The sequence below is a fragment of the Clytia hemisphaerica genome, unplaced genomic scaffold (assembly GCF_902728285.1).
Source record: "Clytia hemisphaerica strain Z4C2 unplaced genomic scaffold, Clytia hemisphaerica genome assembly, whole genome shotgun sequence".
Classification (NCBI taxonomy): Eukaryota; Metazoa; Cnidaria; class Hydrozoa; order Leptothecata; family Clytiidae; genus Clytia; species Clytia hemisphaerica.
Window position 1 is genome coordinate 1,661,596 of NW_027103890.1, and position 5,664 is coordinate 1,667,259.

Below are 5,664 nucleotides of genomic sequence, written 5' to 3' on the forward strand. Positions count from 1 at the left end.
TGAAAGGATTTTTGCAATAATATGGCCATTGTTTATATATTATATTGTGGACATCAAATGATAAGATTTACGAGAAAATCACACCGTGACATTTTAGTGAATTCATGGTGAAAAGCTGCAATCATTCAATAATTCACTCAAAAAAGCTGTGAATTGTAGAAAGGTTGCAACTTTTCACCTAGATTCAATGTGAATTCACTAAAAAGGCACAAGGAATTTTTCTGAATTTTTTCCTGTGTACCGTCAACGGCTCTAACTTGGGACGAGTGGTCATATAATGGGATGGTTGACTTTCTGGTCTGTATTTTCACTTACTGCTAAATCTCTCTTGACAACAAAGTTTGTTTTCTATGAGATTTGCGACTATGTTAATTAAATGACTTTGGAGGTTCTGTAAAATGATGGCCGAATTGCTGTCCCATGTTTTATCAGACTGTCCCAAGTTATAGCCATTGACGGTAAGTTTATCTTCAGATGTTGCATGCTAATTTACATCAATTATATTAAAAATACTGATTTTTGCCCAAAAGTATAATTATTCTCCAAAAATAACACATTCAAGTTTTTGGGTTATTTCCAGATGCTCTAGAGGGCAGTACCGCAGACAGGAGGGGCACAAAATTTGTGTAGGAGAGCAGATTTTTATGACACAGTAATTATATTTTTATATTATGAATAGATAATTACTATGCCATGAAAGTCTGCTCTTCTACACAAATTTTGCACCCCTCTTGTCTACGCTACTGGAGGGATTCTGCAAGAATCTTGTATCAAAGTCAAAAATTTTGCATGATGGAAATTATAATTTCGTGAAATAGTAAGATTTTCTGCTGGAATTGATTTTGTCAAGATTAGATGTTTTCTATTCAAGAATACTGAACAAAAAAAATAATACTACCGTAATGGTAACAGGTAATCTTTTACAGAGAATAGAAAAAATTGTAATATTGAAATTACATTTAAGGAAGAATTAGTCATGCATGCATGTTAATGCGTGGGTACTTCCGTCCATTCAATTTTTTCCATTAAAAATGAAATGAAAATTGAATTTTTCCATTTTTCCATTTTTGTTTTTAAATTGAAAATTGAAAAATTAAAAATTGAGATTCAATTTTCAAGTTTTTATTTTTCTCCTATGTAGGCGAAGTTTCTGCTCTCCTCCTCGTCGTCAGTGAAGTTTTATCATGTGTGCCTTGTCCTGTAGGATCGATGGTGATCTTTCGCGGTCAAGAAAATATTTTAGTCCCGAGATTCTATTCAGCGGCCGGTCACTCGTCCCGCCGGGAAAAATCTCTGAAGAAAATCAAAAACAGAAAAATGAAAAATGGAGATTCGATTTTCGATTTTTCATTATTTTGTACTTGTGGGTGACATCATTTTGTCATAATGTTGCGTCACTCAGGTTCGACGGGGGTTTGACAAAGAGTGAAGTTCAGTCCAGTAGGGTGACGTAGTTCGTACAAATTATCCTATAACATCTTCATTACATCTTACAAGGTTTTAAATGTTGTATATGAGAATAAGGTACTAAGAACATTGATAGAACAAGAGCCACGAAGATGGCTTAAATATTTTTTGTTTCCTATCACCCGGAATGCTTGATTATTCTTTTCGTTACTTTTTTATACAGTCCAACTTCATTTTGATGGGAATCCAGGCTTTAAAAGAAAGTTTTTTTTTGTCTCAAACTCTCTTTTTCTGGAATTCATTTTCGATCCCCTGCAAGTTTGAGATAGAGCTTTGGAATCTTTTTGGACCATTTTTTTGACCATTTTTTAAAAATGTGACATTTCCACGTCTTTCCACGTCGATTGGAAAGATTCCACAAGATTCCCTTTCCAACTTTTTAATAAGTGGAAAGTCCATCATCCGAATAGGTGGAAATACGTGGGAATTTCAATTTTCCATGTCTTTCCAATGGAAATAGGACATTTCGCATTAATTGGAAAGTTAGAATGGTTACCTTACCCAAGGATTTATTATACATTGGATATATAGGTACCTGATTTTTGCTGATTTCTCATGTTCTAGCTATGTCTGCAGTGATGATATTATTGTTTACTCTCCTTCCCTGATTAAATGATTTTTCGAAACATTATAATTGCGTTTTTTATCAAAAATCACTCATCCAATTCCCAAAAGAGATTAAAAATGTCCCTGCGAGAGTCAGATTCTTCTATTTAATTGCCAATTATATGTCGTTATGACGTTTCAAGTTGTGAGAAAGATGCAAAAGATGTGTTGTGTATAAGCATGAAGGTAATAAAGATAGATGGAAAGTCAATGCCTTTTGTTCTATTCTGATTTATCATCGGAAGCAAACAGCTGTTTGGTTGCTTTGGGAATAAGATGATTAATTTTTGGGTATACTCCTGGGAATATTTAAGATGAATGAAAAGACATTACATTTTTAACAAGTATATTGAAATATAATAGCCTTGTCATGAAAAATTGAAAAAGACTTCTAGGGGAAGCTGCCCGTAAAGCCATCGATAGATTTAAAAAAGAATTACGTGTTACGATTAGGAACCTTGTATAGATTATTTTGTCAGAGTATGAAAACCGCTGCCCACTTAGACGTGAAGATTTTAAGATAAGAAACTTTCAATGATAATGTGATGGGACTCTTAATGTTCACAAAATGCCAGCCCAAAAATATATCCTTATGAAATCAATATATTCTTTTATCCTTATATCAGTTGAAACTATTTCGAATCGCATTTTAACTAAGATTTCTCGCAAAATTAAGCTTTTTTAAATCAACGGACCAGCCTCTTTCTGTTCTTATAAAGTTATAAATTGATGCTTTTTGCTTCCAATGATGGTACATCAAAGAAAAGCCGCTTTGAATAGATTTATAAAAGATTTCAACGACCATTTAGGTCATTACCGAGACGTTTTCTCTCCATCTGTATCTTTATTACCTTCATGGTATAAGAAATTGAATGTTGACACCGGAGATTTTCAAACTTCAACCACAAAAAAACCACCTTGCCACCACGTGCCTCTAAAAGATTTTCATACCACGGTGACAAAAAAAAGAGGTTCGAGTTGGCTAACTCGAAAATTCTTTTTTGAAAATGAAGAATCGAGTTAGAGTCGAGTGACGTCATAGTTTGCACTTTTGTGGCGTCATAGTTTAGCTGACTCGAGGATTGCTGGCTCGAGGGTTGCTGACTCGAAGTTTTCTAACTCGAAGATTCTGGGCCTCTTGACAACCTACACAATTCGACCTAAAGTCTGTCCAGATATAATTGGCAGTGGAAACAAGAATGCCTGTAACTTTTGATAGTCAAGTATAATTATGGAATTTTTTTTTGCTTGTTTTAGAGAATCAAAAGCGCTATATTTGAATGTATTTTGGTTGAAAAATTCGCGATTTTAAGCGGTTAAATTTGCGATTGCAAAAATTGAGCTTTTTTTCTACTTATGCTATAACGTTCATTTTTAAATCAGTGGTAGTTCAACCTTAGGTTAAGAAGTTTGTTAAATTTCAAGGCAAACAAAAAAGTCCTTCAGAAGATATAGGACCCGAAATACCCCTTGGTAGCACTTTTCTGTGAAATATCAAATCTCCAACTTATTACTAAAAACGGGGGTTATGTTATCTTTTTTGAACTGTGCAATTAAAAGTTGGAAAATTGTTAAGTGTTGGTGCATTGGTATTATTGCTATTGGTATCATTTATTATTTCGCAACGAAGTGAAATCACAGTATAATTGTTTTTATTGAAAAGATAAGCATGAACTTATATTGCCTTTGTTATTTTTAAGTCTAAAGAACTTTGCTAATTCCCAAAACACTAAACACAGTTTGGCTATGAGGTCATTTAAGAGATCGTAAAATGTGTTATGATCGAAAAACTGTTTTATCAATCATATCACTACCCCCGTTTTAAGTAATAAGTTGGAGATTTGATATTTCACAGAAAAGTGCTACCAAGGGGTATTTCGGGTCTTCAGATTTCAGTTTGAATTAGTTGGTTACCTTCAAATCAGGAAATTTTTCCAACCAGCTGAAAGCTAAAATTCCCATTAAGGAACCGGAAGCTTGAATCTAAAGTTTATTCACGATAAGTGTGCACTAAATTTTTGTTTGAAAATACATTATCGGGGAATAAAATGTCGGGGGAAAGTGACGAAAATTTTGAGGGGGTTACGAAATTTTCCCATGACGAAATTTTTCCCCGATATTTTATCACCCGACCAAAACTTTTACCCGATTTTTTTATCCCCGACCAAGACTTTTACCCAATTTTTTAAACCCCGACCAAAATTCAAATCTAAATTTTTTACACCTTTATTAACCAAAATTAGTGCTTTAAACGTCGAATTACAAGATCTTTTTTTCGAGCTAGTGATGGAAACCATTTCATTTGGACAATTTAGTTGGATGAAAGTGACTAAATTGTAAATTTCGTCGGGGAAAAGTGACGAATTTGAAATTTTGGTCGGAGGAAAGTGACGAAAATGCCTCTAGGTGACGAAATTTTTCCCCGATGAAAAAAAACCCCGACTAAATAAAACTCCGACATTATTTTCCTCGATAAGGTAACATGAAAAAAAATGAAGAAGAAAAATTCAACTTTTTATAGATAGGTTGTATGAACGTTATTTTTACATCTTTGGAAAGCTTAAAGCTTGGCGATTTCAAAAATAGATACTTTGACTAGGAAATGTAATTTGAAATTTGCAATATTCAACAGAATGTAAAGTAAACCACTTTGTCACCCCCGGAATTTTTACATTATTTTATGTAAGAGATTTCTTTTCAGAAAAATCAGTCAATCTACTTGTATGTTACATTATTATTTTTTGCTGAAGTAACAGGAAAAAAGTACTCCCCGAAAAAAGTACTCCCCAGTACTTGAGAGACTAAACCTACCCAAAAAATAAGGGCATAGGCCAATGCCTAAAGCATGAGGATCACAGCGCATAACTTATTTTACCCCAGTACTTATTTCCCGGAAATAAGTACTCCCCGGTACTTTTTTCCTAGGACAAAGGTACTCCCGGGAGTACATTTCTCCCAGGAAATTTTCATCCCCTCCAGAAAAAAAGTACTCTCCATCGGAGACCCTATACCCCCCCCCCCCGAGGGTAAAGTTTTAGCTTTAAAACAAGCCTCTAATTTATTGTCTCAATTTTCTTTTTCTAAAAGAAATCCTGCAAAACTTCTAATCGAAAAAGTCGATATTTTTTACGTGAATAGCCCAAATGTAGGACTTTTCGACAGTGTTTCGATTGTTTTCACACGGTAAAAATTTCATTCGAACAAAATAAGCGCTTTTTTCTAAGGATGTACAGTTTTTCTTTGAATTGACCCTATTCATGCTAGGCTTTTAGGGGCGGTTCAAAACTAGGGGGGCTTTTCCTGTACCACCCCTTAACTTTTGATCTAGTGGGTCTTTTTGGATGAAATTTTGCACACAAGATCCTTGTCACATAAGACTTTTATAGCTTTAGAAAAAAGTCGCCTGAGTTTAAAATGCTTATTTTATCCTAAATACTCAATAAATTACGGTTTAATCGATATATTTGACATAAAAAAGTTGTTTTGGAAAAGTGTCAATTTTTGTGACACCTTACTGTCAGAGATGTTATCATGCTCATGGTGTGAAAATTTTAATGTGTCAATTTTTTTTTATTTTGAAGCTAAATAAAA